Source organism: Chiloscyllium punctatum, chromosome 36, assembly GCF_047496795.1.
Source record: "Chiloscyllium punctatum isolate Juve2018m chromosome 36, sChiPun1.3, whole genome shotgun sequence".
Taxonomy (NCBI): Eukaryota; Metazoa; Chordata; class Chondrichthyes; order Orectolobiformes; family Hemiscylliidae; genus Chiloscyllium; species Chiloscyllium punctatum.
The window spans coordinates 68,436,078-68,457,696 of NC_092774.1; the positions used below are offsets into that span (position 1 = coordinate 68,436,078).

The 21,619-nt window shown below is 46.3% G+C and overlaps 1 protein-coding gene and 1 non-coding gene across 2 annotated transcripts in view; one reads left to right on the top strand and one right to left on the bottom strand.

Moving 5' to 3' along the window:
- Positions 1-21,619, top strand: part of LOC140460632 (uncharacterized) — a 1,198,404-nt gene that overhangs the window by 764,594 nt on the left and 412,191 nt on the right. The window lies entirely within an intron of this gene.
- trnae-uuc (transfer RNA glutamic acid (anticodon UUC)) lies at positions 6,873-6,944 on the bottom strand. The gene has a single exon. It is a non-coding gene; the product is annotated as a tRNA-Glu (tRNA).

Sequence of the window (21,619 nt, forward strand, 5' to 3'; positions counted from 1 at the left end):
CAAGTTCGACCTGAGCCCCCCCCCCCCACCCCCACTCCGACATCCAAGTAACGCTGTTGACAGCCTTCATGTCACATTTAAAACTAGGATCAATAGATTCGTGATCAGACGGGGGATGAACAGTTACAGGAAAAAGGCAGGAAAGTGGATGTGGAGAATGTCAGATCAGCCACAATCCTACTGAATGGAGAAGCAGGCTGAAGTGGTTGAATGGCATTTTCCTGTTCCTATTTCTTATGGTTCCCGAGCCCTTACCTCTGAATCAGGGTCCTGTCTTCAGTATGTGCTATGACTGAGAGTGCTGATGTTCCCTTGTGTAGAATCAACAACTTAGCAGCTGCTAAACCTCTTGCTCCTTTGTTATCTCTAAACACAATAAGGCAATGCGTCCAGGGGGGGCGATGGCCGACTTTATTCTCACCAGGCTATTCACCCAGGTAATGTTCTGGGGACCTGGGTTCAAAACCTGTCACGGCAGATGGTGGTATCTGAATTCAATATAAGTCTGGAATTAAGAGTCTAATGATAAAACTGTTATGGTTTATTGTAAAAACTTATCTGATTTCCTGCTGTCCGAATCTGATCTACATGTGATTTCAGATCCACTATCAGCTGGTTGAGTGTTCACTCCCCTTTCAGTCAATTCTTAAAGCTAACCATTTTTAACTATGATGTTGCCAGAATGATTTAAGGATGGAATAGGCTGGGACTTTTTTTCACTGGAGTGTAGAAGGTTGAGGGTGGAGGTTATGGAGGTTTATGAAGTCATGAGGGACAAAGATAAGGTGAATAACCAGTGTCTTTTCCTGAAGTGTAGGGGATTTCAAAGTCTGGGAGTATATTTTTAAGATGAGATGAAGAAGATTTAAAAATGACGGAGGGGGGCAACGTTTTTTACATTCAAGGTGGTTCGTGTGTAGAATGAACTGTCAGAGGAAGTGGTGGATGCAGGTAATGTTACAATGTTTAAAATTATTTGGATTAGTACATATGAGCCAAAAACAGGCAGGTGGGTCTAATCTTCCCCCAGATATTCAAAGGGACAGCCAGTCAGAGGGGGGGGGGGGGGGGGGGCAGTGTCACGCCGATCGTTGTTGTGTGGCATGTGTGACAGCTACAACAAGACGTCCCTCCTCCTGTGCTCAATGCTCTGACCAATGAAAGCAAGCATGCCAAAAGCCTTCTTCACCACCCCGTCTACCCACAACTCCATTTTCTCGGAGCTACTAACCCGCAACCCAAGATCTCTCTCAGTTTTGGTCCCCTTGATGTTCTGACTTCTGACTTCTTCAACTCTGGGTTTGTGTTGAACTTGATGGGATACTTTGTCCAACTCAGCATGTTTAAAGAGTATCTCTCAGAGGGATTCATCTGAAACTTTTCAGGAGGTGAGCTCAACAAGATTGAACTATTCAAAGTTACTTGGACTCTATTTTAAAGTTACATCAGGACCAGTAGTCAGAGACACGTACAGCGTGGAAACAGACCCTTCGGTCCAACTTGTCCATGCTGGCCTGATATCCTAAATTAATCTAGTCCCATTTGACAGCACCTGACCCATATACTCTGGCAGCTCATTTCATATATATACCACCCACTGCATGAAGAAGTTGTCCATTTAATATATTTTGCCTCTTACCCTAAACCTCTGCCCTCTAGTTCTGGGCTCCCCCATCTATTACACTGTCCATTCCTCCCATGAATTTGTAACGTCTATTAGGTCACTCTTCTGCCTCTGATGGTCCAGTGAAAACAGCCCCAGCCTATTCAGCCTCTCCCTGTAGCTCAAATCCTCCAACCCCCTACAACATTGGGAGCATAGGCTGTCAGGGAAGCATGTGGTGGAAATGTGGGACTTTTTCAAGGAGGAGATACGACGTGTCCTTGATATGTATGTACCGATCAGGCAGGAAAGAAATGGTCGTGTGAGGGAGCCTTGGTTGACGAGGGAGGTTGAATGTCTAGTAAAGAGGAAGAAGGAGGCTTACATAAGGTTGAGGAAACAAGGTTCAGACAGAGCAGTGGAGGGATACAGGATAGCCAGAAGGGACCTGAAGAAAGGGATTAGGAGAGCTAAGAGAGGGCATGAAAAATCCCTGGCGGAGAGGATCAAGGATAACCCCAAGGCATTCTATGCGTATGTGAGAAACCTGAGAATGACGAGAACGAGGGTAGGTCCGATCAAGGACAGTGGTGGGAGACTGTGTATTGAGTCGGAAGAGATAGGAGAGGTCTTGAACAAGTACTTCTCTTCAGTATTTACGAACGAGAGGGACCGTATTGTTGAAGAGGAGAGTGTGAAACGGACTGATAAGCTAGAAGAGATACCTGTTAGGAAGGAAGATGTGTTGGACATTTTGAACAACTTGAGGATAGACAAGTCCCCCGGGCCTGACGGGATATATCCTAGGATTATGTGGGAAGCAAGAGAGGAAATTGCAGTACCGTTGGCAATGATCTTCTCGTCTTCACTGGCAACTGGGGTGGTACCAGGGGACTGGAGAGTAGCGAATGTTGTGCCCCTGTTCAAAAAAGGGAATAGGGATAACCCCGGGAATTACAGGCCAGTTAGCCTTACTTCTGTGGTAGGCTAAGTAATGGAAAGGGTACTGAGGGATAGGATTTACGAGTATCTGGAAAGACACTGCTTGATTAGGGACAGCCAGCACGGATTTGTGAAGGGTAGGTCTTGCCTTACAAGTCTTATTGAATTCTTCGAGGAGGTGACCAAGCATGTGGATGAGGGTAGAGCAGTGGATGTAGTGTACATGGATTTTAGTAAGGCATTTGATAAGGTTCCCCATGGTAGGCTTATGCGGAAAGTCAGGAGGCATGGGATAGAGGGAAATTTGGCCAATTGGATAGAAAACTGGCTAACCGGTCGAAGTCAGAGAGTGGTGGTAGATGGTAAATATTCAGCATGGAATCCAGTTACAAGTGAAGTTCCGCAGGGATCAGTTCTGGGTCCTCTGCTGTTTGTAATTTTTATTAATGACTTAGAGGAGGGAGTCGAAGGGTGGGTCAGTAAATTTGCAGATGATACAAAGATAGGTGGAGTTGTGGACAGTGAGGAGGGCTGTTGTCGGCTGCAGAGGGACTTAGATATGATGCAGAGCTGGGCTGAGGAGTGGCAGATGGAGTTCAACCCTGCCAAGTGTGAGGTTGTCCATTTTGGAAGAACAAATAAGAATGCGGAATACAGGGTTAATGGTAGGGTTCCTGGTCAGGTGGAAGAACAGAGGGATCTTGGGGTCTATGTACATAGATCTTTGAAGGTTGCCACTCAGGTGGATAGAGTTTGTAAGAAGGCCTATGGAGTATTATCGTTCATTAGCAGAGGGATTGAATTCAAGAGTCGTGAGGTGATGTTGCAGCTGTACAGGACTTTGGTTAGGCCACATTTGGAGTACTGTGTGCAGTTCTGGTCGCCTCACTTTAGGAAAGATGTGGAAGCTTTGGAGAAGGTGCAGAGAAGATTTACCAGGATGTTGCCTGGAATGGAGAGTAGGTCGTACGAGGATAGGTTGAGAGTTCTCGGCCTTTTCTCGTTGGAACGGCGAAGGATAAGGGGTGACTTGATCGAGGTTTATAAGATGATCAGAGGAATAGATAGAGTAGACAGTCAGAAACTTTTTCCCCGGGTACAACAGAGTGTGACAAGGGGACATAAATTTAAGGTGAAGGATGGAAGGTATAGGTGAGATGTCAGGGGTGGGTTCTTTACCCAGAGAGTGGTGGGGGCATGGAATGCGCTGCCCGAGGGAGTGGTAGAGTCAGATTCATTGGCGACCTTTAAGCGGCATTTCGATAGGTACATGGATGGGTGCTTAATCTAGGATAGAAGTTCGGCACAACATCGTGGGCCGAAGGGCCTGTTCTGCTGTATTGTTCTATGTTCTATGTTCTATGTTCTAACATTCCCGTAAATCATTTCTCACAGAGAAGTCAACTTTTCAGTCCGGAAGAAGGGTTAATACCCAAAACGCTGACTACTCCACAATCTTGGGCTGCCTGGCTTGCTGTATTCTCCCAAACTGCTGCTTGCCAGCTTCGGCTTGCAGTATGTCGTGGCTCAGTGGATACCACTGCAGCCTCACAGTGCCGGGGGCCCAGGTTTGATTGCAGCCTTTGGTGACTGGATGTGAGGAGTTTGCACTTTCTCCCAGAGTTTGCGTGGGTTTTCTCTGGGTGATCCTGTTTTCTTCCATAAACCAAACATGTGCAGGTCTTTGGCCATGCTTCCTTGCCCGTAGAGGTAGGTACATTAGTCAGAGGGAAATGGGTCTGGATGGGTTACTCTTCGGAGGGTCGGTGTGGACTTGTTGGGACAAATGGCCTGTTTCACACGGAAGCTAATCTCATCTGCGCTACATTTGTCACTAACGAATGACAGAGTAGACTCGACGGGCCAAATGGCTTAACTTCTGCTCCGATGGTCTTGCGGTCTTAGGTTTCTCTGGATCATTTCATTTGGCAATGTGGAGTCCCGGGCTCATTGAGCAGCAGTGTCCACTGAAAGAAAAGCTCATCGTATGGTTGAACTCCTACAATGTGGAAACAGGTCCTTCAGCCCAACACATCTGCACTGATCTTCCGAAGAGTAACCCAGTCAGATCCATTTTCCTACCCTCCCTAAATTGCACACAGACCCCGAAGGGTGGAATTATTCCTGGGTTCTTGGTGCCATGAGACAGCAGTGCAATCCCTGAACCACCATGGGGTTATGGTTGTGGTGTGTAGGGGAGGCAATTGCAGTCCAGCAGAAAACAAAAACAGCTCACCTATTCTCCCACTGCACCAACTGTCAGGACTGGCAGGATGTTGAGCCCTGGGGGGTGACCCAAGGCAGCGTCACTGGTGGGATCTGGTTGCTGGGAGCGTTGGTGCCCCTGCTGGTGCTTCCGACAGTTGCAGGAAAATATGAACCTCTTTCCACATTCGGGCGAGCTGAAGGGCCTCTCACCATTGTGGACACACTGGTGCTTCAGCAGGGCGGAGGAACTGCTGAAGGGCTTCCCGCACTCAGGGCAGCAGAATGGCCTCCACCCCTCCGCCAACACCCTCCGGACCCACCTCCGGGTGGATCAGCTGGTTCTTCAGCAGTGTGGAGGAGCGGGTAAAGCTCTTCCGACACTCGGGAAGGAGAACGGCTTCTCCCCGGTTTGGACGGACTAGTGTCTCCGCAGGGCTGAGGAATTGCTGAAGGCCTTCCTGCCCTTAAGGCAACTGAACGATCTCTCCCCCATGTGGACCAACCAATGGGCCAGTAGGTTGGAAGAAAGAGCAAAGCCCTCCCTGCACTCGGGGCAGAAGAACGGCCTCTCCTCAGTGTGGACCCACTGGTGTCTCAGCAGGTGGGAAGAACTGCTGAAGGCCATCTCGCACTTGGGGCCAGAGAACAGCTTTCCCCGGTGTGGACCAACTGGTGTGTCAGCAGTACAGAGGAATCACTGAAGGCCTTCCCACACTCAGGGAAGCAGAAGGTCCTCGTCACCTCTGTGGACCATTTGGTGCTTCAGAACAATTTCAAATTTCACAATATCCTTCTGATAGGAGGGAGACCAGAATTACATACAATATTCCAAAAGTGGTCCAACCAATGTCCTCTACAGCCACAACAAAACTTCCCAACTCCAATACTCAGTCAGAGGATTGGGAAAGCTTTCAAAACCCACAAAAAAACAAACAGGAAAGAATGGAGGAACAAACCGAATTTTTGAGAGTCAGCTTGGAAGCATCAATGAGAAATCGGCGGACTGGTTTTCTTGGGTACCTGTTCTCGTTAAATACACTACATACGTATTTCTCTTCTGTTCTTCATAATTTCGCTGTGTTGCAGTGTGTAGTGGCTCGTTGAAATAATGTCATTGCAGCCTCGTTTGTGGGTGTTGGGATGATTGCTTCTGCAGTTACGTATTTGGTTTGTGTGTGTTGTTTTTCTGTAGATGCTAGTTTGAAATTCCCCATTGACTGTTCGCTCTACTGTGACATCTAGGAATGGCACTTCGTTGTTGTTCTCCTCCAATTCAATTCAGGAGACCCCTCACGCCAAAGTCTCACTACTTGGAACAGCAATATACAGACTAGTCAAAGGCCTCCACTGAAGACTAAAACACCAAGTCGAAGATTCACACCACTCCATTTACTCCGTCCAAGAATTCCTGAACACCAAAGACACTAAGATAGAAGAGGATGGAATAATGCTGTCCTTTGACATAACAGCCCTGTTCACATCCATTAACATCAACGTGGCCAAAGAAAACTGAAGACACGACTCGAACAACCAAAGACACCAACACAGCATCAACTTCATCAGCAAAGATAGCACTGTCAACCTCGTGGAACTGTGCCTTACCACCCACTTCATATTCAATAACAAGCCCTACAAACAAATCAAAGAAACACCCATGAAACCACCAGTGTCAGGGTTCCTAGCAGAAGCAATAATGCAGAGACTCGAACAAACAGCCCTTTCAACGATCCAACCCAAACTTTGGGTCCGCTACAGCGATGACACTTTTGTCATCAAAAAATGAAACAAATTAGAGGAAACCTACAACACCATTAACAATATCCTTACTGGCATAAAATTCACAAAAGAGGAGAACAATAACAAAGTGCCATTTCTAGATGTCACACAAGAGCGAACAGTCAATGGTAAATTCAAAACAGGATCTACAGGAAAACAATGCACGCGAACGAAGAACTTAACGACTGAAGCAATCATCCCTACACATACAAACAAATCTGAATCAGAACAGGACTTCAACGAGCCATGAAACACTGCAGCGCCCTGGAACTACGAAGATCAAAAAATAACCGTGCAGCGCATTTAAGAAGAACGGGCAACCTACAGCTCCCATGAAAATTGCTTCCCTGACCGGGAATCGAACCCGGGCAGCGGCGGTGAAAACGCCGAATCCTAACGACTAGACCACCAGGGAGCTGCGGTTAGCTGTTGACACCTCTACTGAAGATTTCTTTCCTGCCCGGAAATCGAATCCAGGCCACGGTCGTGAGAAGGCATTCACCTGTGCATCCAACAATGTCATTTCTTGTATCTCTTGCTCCTGATGCGGTCTCCCCTCCATTGGGGAGATAGGAGACTCCTCGCAGAGTCAAGTCACAGCGCTTGAGCGAACGTCTCCAGCACACCCGCACCAATCAACCCCATCGCCCTCTGGAACAACATTTCAAACCCCCCACTCCCACACTGCCGAGGACATGCAGGTCCTGGGCCTCCTCCATCGCCGTTCCCTCCCCACCCGATGCCTGGAGGGTGAGCGCCACATCTTCCCCCTCGGATAAATTCAACCCCAGGCCATCAATGCGGACTTCACCAGTTTCCTCATTTCCCCTTCCCCATCTTACCTCAGTTCCAACCTTCCAGCTCAGCGCTGTCCTCATGACCTGTCCTACCTGCCAATCTCCCTTCCCACCTATCCGCTCCACCCTCCTCTCTGATCTGTCACCTCCATCCACACCCCCATTCACCTAATGTACTCTTTACTACCTTCGGCCAAGCAACCCCCAATTTATCTCTCTACCCTGGAGGCATCCTGCCTCTATTCCTGATGAAGGGCTTTTGCCTGAATCGTCGATTTTTCTCCTCCTTGGAAGCTGTCTGACCTGCTGTGCTTTTCCAGTACCACTCTGATCTAAACTCTGGTTTCCAGCATCTGCAGTCCTCACTTTTGCCTCCCCAATAAACCCAGTGTGACGATTTCACATCAACAAACTGACACAAGCAGACACAACGTCTGCAGAAACCCTAGCCACATTACTTTACATTAAAGACATCTGTGAAATGATGTCCAGACAACTCGATCTTCTCAGCATCATGGCAGCCCACAAACCTACCAACACACTTGAACAGCCCTAATGAACCTGAAATACCCTATACAAACAACCAACAAACGAATGTTTTTTACAAAATACCATACAAGGAAATATATACATGAACTCTGCCGCACACTTCTCTGTGGCAAGAAATGCTGGGATGAGATAAGGAAGATTTTTTCAGCCAAAACGAATCGGCACTGACTGGACAGCCATTTAAAATCAACGCTGTCAGCTCAGGATGGAAGATTCGAAGGGACGAACAGTTTTCCCATGTCTTGAAGATTTACAAAGCTGAGACTGGGTTTCGGTGTTTGTTCCCTTTCCACTCCCAGGAGACGCAGAGGTTGCGGCAGTGAGTTGGAGAAAGTGAAATGTGCGCATGAGCAGCGTGTGGGTCTCTTTCAGCTTCCCCTCCTCTGACAGCACTGTGACGTGACTGATATTCTCAGGGACATTTACTGACGTGAGACAGTGAAAAGAGTCTTGTTCCTGCAGATCAGGAATTCAAACCGTATGCCGGCTTCAGGACAATGAGAAAGATTAATAGGGGTATGTGAAGAAGCTGTGAGCTGTATTTCAAACAGGTAGCTGGAGTCAAATGCGTCAACCATTGCGCCCCTGGCACTGTGCGTACCTGACGCCGCCATGCTGCAGAGTTCTGACGTTAACACGGACATGTGCAGCAATGGGAACATTCACAAGAGGAACAGCCAAAGGTAATCACCGTCACTGCTTCCCTTCCATAGTCCCAACTTTGTAAAGCAATATGTTTCACTGGCAAATAAAACACCTTTGTCCTCACGTGTCTTCTTCATTTCGATCACGACTTCACGCCCTTCACTGTTCTAGTCTCATTTCCAAATACTTGACTCATTGCCTCAAAAGCAGCTCTGTGGGTATCTGCTTGTTCCATCCTGACAGGCAGTGGGTTGCAGATTCCCGACCACTCCCAATGTGATTGAAATATTTCAACTCCTCCACTGATTTGCATCTTAAAAAACCGTGGAGCTATCTATCTTTCTTTTTCACGACGTTTCTCAACTGTAGTCGGCAGGGTTCACACCTGCGTGGGGAAACCGCAATGGATTTCATATCCATCGCATTCACCCCGCGGCCCACCAATGCAGATCAACACTGACAGCTTCATTTCCCAGGTCTCTCTGCCTGTGGAGCTGAGAAAGAGTGAATCGTTGCAGAGTTTGTTTGAATCCAATCACTTCACAGGTTTTGAAAGGGTTAAATATCTGCAAATGGTGAGTCTGGGTGTTTCATCCCGAAAGATGACGTGGGCATTCAGTTAAAAACAAAACCAGAAATTGCAGGAGCAACTCAGCAGGTGAGGCAGCATATGTGGAAAGAGAATAAGCGAAAACCTTTTTGAGAACTCTTTTTTTTTTCCTTATCCAGGTACAGCCAAACCTGCTGAATTTCTCCAGCCGTTTATCTTTCTGTCTCGGACTCTCAGCATCCGCAGTCCTTTACGTTAGAAATTCAATCAATTCAGAAACCCCTCTGTGCTTCCTCAGTGGAGAAGATTTCCGTTGGGAAACATTTTCATGACGCCATTAAAAACGCGCGCCTTCGCAGCCAAGGAAACGGTAGGAGCGAGAACAACAAAAAGCTCCGCCCCAGGGTGGTCTTGAAACACCAACCTCTCGATTAGCAACCGAACGCGCTGACCAATTGCACCACAGAAACAGGTCAAGTGCTCGCCTGCACAGTCTCTTTGAGGAAGCTACTATTCAATTCATAACTCAAATTGCCCCGCCCAGAATTACCATTGTCTTCTATCAGTTTTACTTTTCCATAATAAAGCCTTGGACATTCATTATGGAGACATGGGGACAGTCTGATCCCACCATCTGCAGGTACATCCATGTCACGAGGAACGAGCTCTCCTACACTGGGACAATTGCCCTCCGAGCCTTTCAGTGTTTTGCCTCTTCCCGAATTTTCTCATTGGCCCCGAGCCGAGAATGGGTTTGAATTCCTGATGTGCAGAGAATTCTTTCAATGTCTCGGGTCAGTTCATGTCGCCAGAATATCAGAGTCAATCAGCAACTTAAACAAGGGGACGGTGTCTGGACTGTCTCTGCTCAGTCGGACAGTTCATTCTTCATTCCCCTGTAATTCCGCTTCCCAAAGAGTTTCTGAAGATTCACAAAGCTGGAGACTGGGATTTCTGTTTTACGTCCTGAACATTTTTCCACCTACTAACTGACAATATTTTGTCAAAACCTCTTCCCCATTGTAACACTTGCATCATGTCGAGGGATGAGCAATTTCCATTTTGTGGAGACATTCCCAAGTTTGGGAATGTTCTCTTTCGAGCAAAGAAGGTTTACTGGAGATTTCCAGGGTCTGTTGGCAATGATGGGAGAAGAAGTGGTGGGAATGGATAGGTTAATGATCAGAAGAACCTATTGAATTGACTCGGGTCTGTTACCAGAGGACAGGGAAAGAAGTTCTTTAATGGAAAGCAGCAATTGTGCAGAACAAACACAGCGAATACTGCAGAAAGCCAACGGGTCGAGCAGCATCTGTGGAAAGGTAAATAGAGCCGACCTTTTGAGTGGTGCTCCGGGTTTTGTTCAGAACTCAGTGTTTTACCTCTTCCCGAAGTTGGTCCAGGTCTGTGTCTCAATTGGCAAACACATGGCAAGAGCAGTGCGCAATGTGAATTTATAGCCTTTGCTGTTTGAAAAAAACAGTGCATTGTTTAAATGGTGATACATTGAAATGTGGAGAAAGTGAGGACTAGAGGTGGAAATCGAAAAATGTGGCACTGAAAAAGCACAACAGGTCAGACAGCATCTGATGAGCAGGAAAATGAATGTTTCGGGCACAAGCCCTTCATCAGGAATGACGTATGGATGTACAAAGGGGTCGCAGAGTCCCTCCACACCAGTCAATGCCAGTTGTTGGGCAGATGCAGCAGTCAATGAGCAAGGCAAGTGGTATATTACGAAGAGGAATTGAGTACAGAAGTGGGGTCATTGAACATATTTAAGGCGAAGTTCATCTGAGTTTTGAACGACAAAGAAGTGGATCTTTATGGAGGGGGGGGAGGTAATAAAATGGTTTTAAGACCAGTACAGGTCAGTCACAGGGTCTGACAGCACTGAACAGACCCTCAGTATGAACAGTTCTAAAACTAAACTTGTCCCACCTACCAGTGTTTGGCCCATAAACCTTCGAACCTTTCGCATTCATGTACTTATCCAAATGTCTTTTAAACGTCGTAACTGTACATGTATAAAATCATGAGGGGCATGGATAGGATAAATAGACAAAGTCTTTTCCCTGGAGTGGGGGAGTCCAGAACGAGAGGGCATGGGTTTAGGGTTAGAGGGGAAAGATCCAAAAGAGATCTAAGGGAAAACTTTTTCACACAGAGGATGGTACGTTTAATGAATGAACTGCCAGAGGATATGGTGAAGTCTAGTCTGATTGCAACATTTAAAAGGCATTTGATTAGGTATATGTATGGGAAGGGAATGGAGGGATATGGGGCCGTGTGCTGTCAGGTGTGAGCTGTTTGGGTTGGGATATTTGGCCGGCATGGACAAGTTGGACCAAACAGTCTGTTTCTGTGCTGTACATCTCTATGACTTCCTCTGGGCATTCATTCCGCACTCAGACCACTCTCTAAATAAAAACTCCTTGTCCTGTCTTTATAGAATCTTTCTCTATTCACCACAAAATAGCTGCTCCCTGATCCTGAAACCCCTAGCTGAGGGAAAGGACATCTGCTGTTCAACTCATCCGTATCCTTCATGATTTTATAATCCTCTACAAGGTCACCTCTCAATCTCCTGTGTTCCAGTGAGAAAAGTTCCAGCCTATCCACTCTAGATATAGATATATTCATATCCAGTTATGAAGTGTTCAATGCTGGTGCAGGCTGGAAAGGCCATGTGGTCTACTCCTGCTCCCAATTTATCCTGCTGTTACGTTTCTCAGCCTCATTCTCTCATTTTCTCCCCGCAGTTCTCAACCCTTGATACTCTATTTCCTAGTTAAACATAGTCAGTGACCTGGCCTCCACAGCTTTCTGTGACAATGAATTCCATAGTTTCACCACTCTCTGGCTCCAGAAATTTCTCCTAATCTCCATTCTCCCTTTCTGCTGACGCTATGCCCATGGGCATTCGTCTCTCCTGCCAATGAAAACCCCTTCCCAATGTCCACTCTGTCCAGGCTCTTCAATATTCTGTACGTTTCAGTTAGATCCCCCTTGAATGTGGGCCTGTTAATTAGCATGAACCAAACCCTTCAGGATGAGGATAGCAGGGATTAGGTTCAACAAATTGAGAATGGAGGGAGAGTGGAGGAAGCTTTTAGGGAATAAGAGAGGAAAGAAAGTTTAGAACATAGAACATGGAACAATACAGTACAGAACAGGCCTTTCGGCCCACGATGTGGTGCCGAACATTTGTTTGACATAAATTAAAATTGATCAGATGAGCCGATGGGCCAAGGAGTGGCGGATGGAGTTTAACTTAGTCAAATATGAGCTTTTCATTTTGATGTGGCAAATCAGGGCAGGACCGATGTGGTTAATGGTAAATTCCTGGGGAGTGTTGCTGAACAAAGGAACCTTGGAAAGCAGGCTCATAGTTCCTTGAAAGTGGAGTTGCAAGTCGATAGGATAGCAAGGAAGTCGTTTGGTACGCTTTCCTTTATTGGTCAGAACACTGAGTATAGGAGTTTGGAGGTAATGTTGTGGCTGCACGGGACATTGGAAAGGCCACTTTTGGGATACTGCACTCAGGTCTGGTTCCCCTGCTGTCGGAAAGGTGCTGTGAAATTTGAAAGGGTTCGGAAAAGATTTAGGAGGTTGTTGCCAGAGTTAGAGGGTTTGAGCTACAGTGAGACGCTGATAGGCTGGGGCTGTATTCCCTGGAGCGTCGGTGACCATTCGAAGTTTATAAGGGGCATGTATAGGGTGAATAACGGAGATCTTTTCCCCAGGATATGGGAGTCCTAAAGTAGAGAGTGTAAGTTTGAGGTGAGGAGGTGGGGGGGGAAGACTTTAAAGGGATCTGAGGAGCAGCATTTTCATGCAGAGGGTGATGTGTGCATGGAACGAGCTGCCAGAGGAAATGGTGGAGGCTGGTACAATTACAATATTTAAAGGCATCTGGATGGGTATATGAATAGGAAGGGTTTAGAGGGTTATGGGCCAAATGCTGGCAAATGGGTCGAGATTAATTTTGGATATCTGGTTGGCACGGACGAGTTGGACTAAGGGTCTGTTTCCATGCTACATGACTCTAATGAAACTTGGTGAAAGTCGAAGCGTCATGGTGAAGAGTGAACTTTCAGAAGCAGCTTTCAAAGATGTTTTGCCCTTACGAGGAGCAGAAATCTTCCATTTGTGAGATAGCAGCTGGGTGAGTGAGTACGTCCAGGATTTTGTTAGAAAGTGGGAATTCATTGCACTGTAGGGATGAAGTGTTTTAAGTTTTCCCGGCAGTAAGTACAGTATGCTGAACGGGGAGCCTAGTGAAGGGTTAGGTTGGTTTTAGTTTTAAACTGTTCATTTCTTTCAGGCTCCAACATTGTATTTCCAATGCTTTCAATCAGAAGGTGCAGTGAATCAGTAACTGGTATCGTTAGAAGCCTTACGATTTTCAGTACTGCAGGTATTGCATTGTTTCATCAGCATTGTAAAGGTCACTGGCAGCAGCAGCAGGTGTGGGCTGTATTCACGAAAAATGATTAAACATTTAGATAACACACATACAAAGGGCAGGGTGTGAATTGTCTTTCGATTTGTGGAAGATGGGACATTCATGATGCTGTGATCTGGGGCAAATATAACTGCAGTAAGTCATGGAATCCCTTCAGTGTGGAAGCAGGCCATTCAGGCCATCAAGTCCACACTGAGCCCTCAAAACTCATACCAACCAGACACACCTCCCAACCACACCATCAGGTCTTTTCTGCTGGTGGGAGAGACTAGGCTGCAAGTTTGGGGGGAGTATATTTCGGACAGAGATGAGGAGGAGCTGCTTTTTCCAGAGAATTCCATATATGGAATTCTGTGCTCAAGGAAGCAGTCGAGGCAGCTTCATTAAGAAACTGTTGGATGGGTTTTTGCGTGGTAGGGGAATTAAGGGTAGTTGGGATAATGCAATTAGGAGGAGCTGAGATGATGTATAGATCAGCCATGATTTTAATGAATGGTGGAGCAGGGTCGATGGGCCAAATGGCCTACTCCTTCTATTACTTTCAAACTATAACCCTGCGTTTCCCATGGCCAACCCACCTCACCTGCACATCCCTGGACACTGGGCAATTTAGCATGGCCAATCCAAATCAAGGCCAGTGAGCAATGTAGTGATGTGGAAACCAAACATGAGAGAATGATAGAAAGGGACAAGGAAAATAAATGTGCTAGCAATGAAAACTGGATTCTCACCATCACAAAAAAACTAAAAGCTCAGTATGTGAATGTGTGCTGCATTGTTACAAAAGCGAAATAATTGACTGCTCACGTTGAAGAGAATAATTGTGATCTGAGACTCCTGACAGAGAAATGGCTTCCGAATGACAAGGATTGGATCCGGAATATCGAGGGGATACGTGGCATTCAAGTCGAGTGAGAAACTCATTAAAGGTAGAGGGTAGGCACTGCAAATGAAAGCACTGATAACATGATAGTCTGGTGTAAACTCGGATTTCAGGTCCTGATTTCTCTGTCCTCTGGTCTCCCTGTTCCCACAGAGCTAGATGTTCTCAGCTCTGCTTGATTTCTGCTGAAGCTTTGAATCCCCTTTACACCCTCTGGAGCAATAAAATATTCTGAGCCTGCTGGAAATGACACCTTATCTATACCCCTTCTGATTTTAAAAATCTCTACAAAGTTATCTGTCAACTTGCTAGGCTCCGTTGGAAAAATGTTCCAGCTTCTTCTTAACTCAAACCCTCCATTCCCAGTAACATCCTGGTAAAGTAGGGAATAGGGAATTGTATCAAATCACATAAATGTACTGTCTGAAACAATCTGGCTGTGTGCTTGCCTGAGATATTGAGAGTCCCTGGTGCAAGTAATTACGAATGCAATTATTTTGGTCACTGAATTGGACAATAATTTTGCAACAAAATGATCTACTCTGATAAGGACGTAGTGGACATTTCTAGGGTAAGTGAACAGTTTGTAGATCAGGGAGGTGAAGTTCCAGACAGTTGAAAAGTGCAAGAAATGATTGTGATAAATAAGACAAAGAACTGTGGATGCTGGAAATCTAAAACAAAAACTGAGAGCACTGGAAAAACTCAGCAGGACTGGAAGCATCTGTGAAGAGAAAGCAGAGTTAAAGTGTCGAGTCCAACAACTCCTCTTCAGGATTCTGAAATAGTTTGTGAGAACCCCTTAAGTTATCTGCCGAGCTTTAAGACCATAATACACAGGAGCAGGATGAGGCCATTTGGCCCATCGAGTCTGCTCCACCAGTCGATCATGACTAATATGTTTCTCCATCCCATTCTGCTGCCTTCTCCTCAAAACCCTTGACCCCTTACTAATCAAGAACCTATCTCTGTCTTAAATACTCTCAATCACTTGGCATCCTCAACCCTTCTCCTAGTGGAAACATCATCTCCACGTCCACACTGTCCAGGCATAGAGTAGCACAGCGCTGCCTGACCCACTGTGATCTGCAGCATTTGTTGTTTTCAGGTACGATTCCAGCATCGACAACAACACGCTTCCAAATTTTGTACCTAGTTGGTTAGCTCTCCCTAGATCCCGTGAGATTTAACCTGATTCAACAATCCACTATGCGGTACAATTCACAAAGTTCACGGACCCCACCTCTTTCAGCACACATAGGAAGTACGATGGGTCAGTGGTTAGCACTGCTGCCTCCCAACCTCACGGGCTCGCGTTCAATCCCGGCCTTTGGGCAACTGCCTGTGTGGAGTTTGCCCATTTTCCCTGCCGTGTGTGTGTGTGGGTTTCCTCCGGGTGCTCTGGTTTACTGCCAAAATCTAAAGATGTGCAGGTACAGGTGAAATGGGCCCACGGTGTGCAGGTCAGGTGCATTAGTCAGGAGGAAATGTACAGTAATGGAAAAGAGGAATGTGTCTGGATGGGTTATACTTTGGATGGTCGGTGGGAACTTATTGGGCTGAATGGTGAGTGTGAAGGTTAAAGTAAAGGCAGTGCCTTGCTTGAGCTGTTTTCCCAGCTATACCAGAGGCTGAGGGGTGATCATACAGACGTTTATCGAATCATGAGAGGCATGAATAGGGTAAACAGACAAGGTCATTTCCCAGGGATGGGAGAAATCCAGAACAGGAGGGTAATATGTTTGGGGTGAGGGAGGCAAGTGTGAGGCACAATCTGCCTCAAGTCCATTGGATACAAGTCCAATTATAAGATTTAAAAGACATCTGGATGGATATATGAATAGGAAGAGTTCAGAGGGATATGGGACAAGTGCTGGTAAATGAGACGAGATTAATTTAGGCTATCTGGTCGGCACGGATGAGTTGGACCGAAGGACCTGTTTTTGTTCTATGTATCTCTATGACTCTGGCTAAGCCGTAATGTTTTCCATGTCTGTATGTTCAGTTTCTGTCTGGTGTCGGTGCCAATGTCTTGATTTCTAATTTCCCCCATTTCCCCACGTCCACCTCCCCAGATGTTGACCATTTCATGTCTGGTTGTCTCTCAAGAGGCTGCATTGAATGTTCATCCTTAATTGACACTTTTCTTTTGCTTCCCAAAGTCAGACTTACTCACTCCGAGATGTCGTGAAAGATACTAACTTTCAGGTGGAGGGATCCAAAATTCAGAGGTGTCTATCTTGATGTGTTCACTTTTCGGTCTCTGTAAGATCCTGAATCAGTCCCGTCTGGAGAATTAGTTTGAGCGGAGTGAGAATAGAGGGGTGAGAGGGGGTGGGATGGTGCTTTCAATTTTGTGGAAAAAGAAAAGAATGTTCTGCGGAAAGTAGAATTGCTTCTTTGGAATTTCTAACCTGGACTGACAGTGATGACTTTTGTAATTTCCTTTCACAGATTATTTGAAGATCTGAAGACGTAAGTTTCAAAATCAATAGATGAAGAGCTTTGTCTGAAACATTGACTCTGCTACTCCTCTGATGCTGTCTGATCTGCTGTGTTTTTCCAGCATTTCACTTTGACTCTGACTCTCCAGCATTTGCAGTCCTCAATTTCACGTCAATGTCTGGCAGTCACTGAATCCATCGGGATTATAATAATTTTCGTCTATGATTCTGTGAGAAGGAACCAAGCTTTTTGGTTCCTGTTTCAGAACGTTTTCAGCATCAGTGAGACTGGGAGAGGGACTCTACTGTTGCAGCACTCTGATTGTGGAGCCAGAAAAGGTTATACCGACTGGGAGGCAGACCTCATGGCAGGGAGGTGCTGTACACGCGTTTGTGTGCAGCTGAAGCTTCGGTCATGGAGAAACCCAAGGAATCCCGCCCCGTAGAGAAACCGTGGAAGTGTGGCGACTGTGGGAAAGGCTTCCATTTCCCATCTGACCTGGAGACTCATGGGCACAGTCACACCGGGGAGAGTCTGTTCTCCTGCCCTGAGTGCAGAAAGGGCTTCAGCAATTCTTCCCACCTGCTGAGCCATCAGCGGGTCCACATTAGGGAGAGGCACTTCAGGTGTCCCAAGTGCGGGAAGGCCTTCAGCAGTTCCTACGTTCTGCAGAGGCACCACAGTGGGGAGAGGCCATTCGCCTGCCCCGAATGCAGGAAGGCCTTCATCTATTCCGCCGTCCTGCTGACCCACCGATGGGTCCACATGGTGGAGAAGCCCTTCAGCTGGTCCAAGTGCGGACAGGCCTTCAATGATGCCTCTGCCCTGCTGATGCACCAGCGGGTCTACATTGGGTGAGGCCGTTCTCCTGCTCTGAGAGCAGAAAGGGCTTCAGAAATTCCTCCCACCTGCTGAGGCACCAGCGGGTCCACACAGGGGAGAGGTCGTTCACCTGCCCCGAGTGCAGGCGGAGGCTCTCATCATTCTGCTCCTTGCAGAAGCAACAGCGGGCACACCAGTGCTCCCAACAATCTGATTCTGCTGGTGAAGCCGCTGTGGGTCACTGCCAGGACTGTTCCCCTGCCAGGATAGTAATTATAGTGGGAAAATCGGCTGGTATTTTTTGTTTTATGCCCTCGTGCCCCCATCCCGCAACGTTGCTTCCAGTGGGCACTGCTGTTCGTTGAGCCCAGGAGCTGTTCTCTTTTTTTCTGTCCAGTTAAAGAATTGTTGGCTCTGTCTGGGAATGAGCCCCAGTCTGTAAGAAATAGCTGAATACTTCAGAGTGTCCATTCGCATTCAGCAGTGACTTTGAAATTAAATTTACGGTGATGTGCCCGAGTAAATCTGTGGTATTCATAATTGTTTGTTTTTGTTAAAATTATGATTCTCGTGTGCAAGATCTGTTCATCAAGTCTACTTAGGAACAGTTGAGAAATTTTGAGGGATTGTGGGGAGGGGCTGTACACACGTCTGTATAAGGCTGAAGCTTCGGTCATTGAGAAACCCAAGGAATCCTGTCCTGTGGAGAAACCGTGGAAGATGGGCGAGTGTGGGAAGGGCTTCTGTTTTCCGTCTGACCTGGACATTTCTCGGTGAAGTCACACTGGGGAGAGGCTGTTCTCCTGTCCCGAGTGTGGGAAGGGCTTCAGCAATTTCTCCCACCTGCAGAAGCACCAGCGGGGAGAGGCTGTTCTCCTGCCACTCGTGCAGAAAGGGCTTCAGCAATTCCTCCGCCAAGCTGAGGCACCAGCGGGTCCACCTGTCCTAGTGCGGGTGGAGGTTCTTATCATCCTACAACTTGCGGAAGCATCAGCGGGCGCACAAGTGATCACAACAATCTGATTCTCTTAGTGAAACTGCTGTGTGTCACTCCCAGGACTGAGCCCCTGTGCATTCTGACAGTGTGTGTGCAGTGGGAGATTCAGTGGGCTTTTTTTGTTTTATGCCCTTACCCCGCCCAGCCCCGTCGCCAACTTTGCTTCCATTGGGCGTTGCTGCTTGTTGAGCCCAGGAGCTGTTCTCTCTAAGTTCTACTGTCCAGTTAAAGAATTGTTGGCTCTTTCTGGGAATGAGTCCCAGCCTGTAAGAAATGGCTAAATACTTTGGGGTGTCGATGTACATTTAGCAGTGACTTTGAAAATAGATTTACAGTTACGTGTCTGTGAAAAGCTCATAGTCCAAGGATTGCCTAAAGGCTTCGCAATCCATTGTTGAAAACTGTTTGTTTGAACTGGTAAGTTTTAAAAAAAAATCTTTCTTAATTTGCCGCTTAAGTCTCTGTCTCTGAGATGGTGAGGGACTTGATCAAAGGGTTTAAATCATTGCTGTTAATTAGATTATCTTCTTTAACTTTGTCCCAGCAAAGGTGGCGTATTTATAATGTTGGTTTTTGTTTAAATTATATTGTGCAAGATCTGTTCTTCATCAAATGAGCAGGAGAATCCACGTTTTGGGCATCAGCCCTTCTTCAGAATGGCTGATGCCTGAAGAAGGGCTGATGCCCGAAACGTCGATTCTCCTGCTCCTTGGATGCTGCCTGACCTGCTGCGCTTTTCCAGCAACACATTATCAGCTCTGATCTCCAGCATCTGCAGTCCTCACTTTCTCCTGTTCTTCATCAAGTCTGGTTAGGAACAGTTGAGAAATTGAGGGACATTGCATGTTTTAATTTCACTGTGTTGTGAATCTGGTGACGGTAACACTCATTTGTATTGGGTTGCTTACCCTTAGTTGTAATGTCTTTCACCCCAAGTATTCACTATGGTAGTGAGTTCCACAGTCTCACCACACTCTGAGTGTTTTCATGAAATCGTTAGCACAGAATTGGAAGGGAAAGTGTTGACGAGGGCAGGATATAGGGTGTTAACTGCAAAAAGCCAGGAAGATATTCGATAAAGTAAAACTATGACTATGTAGGGACAAATAAGGAACTTTAACAGCAATGAAGAGGTCACACGTCAGTCATAGAGTCGGAGAGATAGACAGCATAGAAACAGACCCTTCGGTCCAAATGGTCGTTACAAAAAGAAAAAGTACTCTGTAGATATTCGATATTGTAATTGGGCAAGTTTCTAGATGCTGTAGTTGGTTGAATACGATAAGGTAAGATAGATGAAATTACTAAAACCAATAATCTAATTGGATGTCGGTAACCATAAAGCAAGTGTATACTGTTGATTGATATAGGTCAATTGCATGCAAGTAGGCCATTCAGCCCATTGAGTCAACATTGACTGACTGTCCCACCCAAACCCAGTTTGTTCCCCTATCCCTGTAACGCAGCAACTCTCATGGTTAATCTACCCGAACCTGCACATCTTTTGGATTGTGGAAGGAGGCCAGAGCACCAGAGGAAACCCACGCAGACACAAAGGGAGAATGTGAAACCTCCACACAGAAAGTCGGCTCGAGGGTGGGGTCAAACCCAGGTCTCTGATGCCGTGAGGCAGCAGTGCTAACCACCGTGACACCACCACATGCTGCTCTCGAAAGAAGTGAATTTCAAAGACTCGGGAACACTTGAGAGAAAAAACAAAACTCTCCTATCTCAAATGAGAGGTGAGTCTCTGGCTAGAAATGAGTGGACATGACATTTACATTGTTAAATCTTCTCCAGATGTTATAAAGCTCCATCATATCATCTGTTTCTTCTAAGCTTAAACGGATACAAACCCAGCCTGACATCCCCGTGTCCCCGATTATAAGTTGAGTAAATCAGAGACACTCGACATCACTGGCATGACACAGGATGCCCTCAATCCAAGTTGACCTTAACTCGATAACCTCTTGACCCCACGCCACAATGTGGTCAGCCGCAACTCAGCCCTGAACGAGAGCAGAGGAACTGACCAGACAGCGGTGAGGTGGACATTGCATTCCCAGAGAATATTGTTCACGTGAGAATGTTTTTCAGCTCACATTCGGATCATTGCAGGGACTATGTCTCCTGTCATTCAAATGTGTTTGATCACAATAAAAGCCTAGTCTTGCTGCAAATTGTGTGTGTTTTATCTGTGTTTCACTACATGATTTTCTGTCGCTGTCATTCCCATTAGGATGTGTGCATTCAGTACCAGATAATAGTCTCTGTTCTGAATTTTCCTTGAGGATTGGTGTAGAGCGGACTAAGTGTCAGTCATAATGGAAGAAGCTCTACTGTTTATTTAACCCTCTGCTGTCATTGTCCTGGGACTGTATGAATGGGGAAGAGTAGAGGACATTTTACTCTGTATCGAACCCAATGCTGTTACTGTCTTGACAGTGTTTGTTGGGGAGAGCGTTGAGGTCGCTTCACTTTCAATTTAAGAGTAGAAGAAGCTTTATTCTGATTGTATTCCCATGTTGTACTTGTCCTGGAAGTTTTATATGGTTTCTGTAATTGCAATGAATGCAGAATTGGCTGTGGGAGTGAGGATACTTCGACCTGAGCACACCCATCTTTGAGATTTCTGTGCTGATCAAGACAATCTCAGACACCTTCATTCACTTTTCCAACCAACAACAGGGTGGTTAAGGATGGATAAAAATGCTGGCCTTGTCAGCGATGACCACACCCCATGCATGAATAAATACTTTCTGTTTAAAAGTTACATTCACGTTCCAAACCCTCTAATGTATGATTACTTACATGGAAAATTCCTGTCTGCTGGAATTTCATTTTAAAACATAGGAATGTGTCAACCATGTAGAAGTATAACAAGAAAAACAAATGGAGAATTTAACAGGTAATGAGCAGGACCAGAATGCTGAG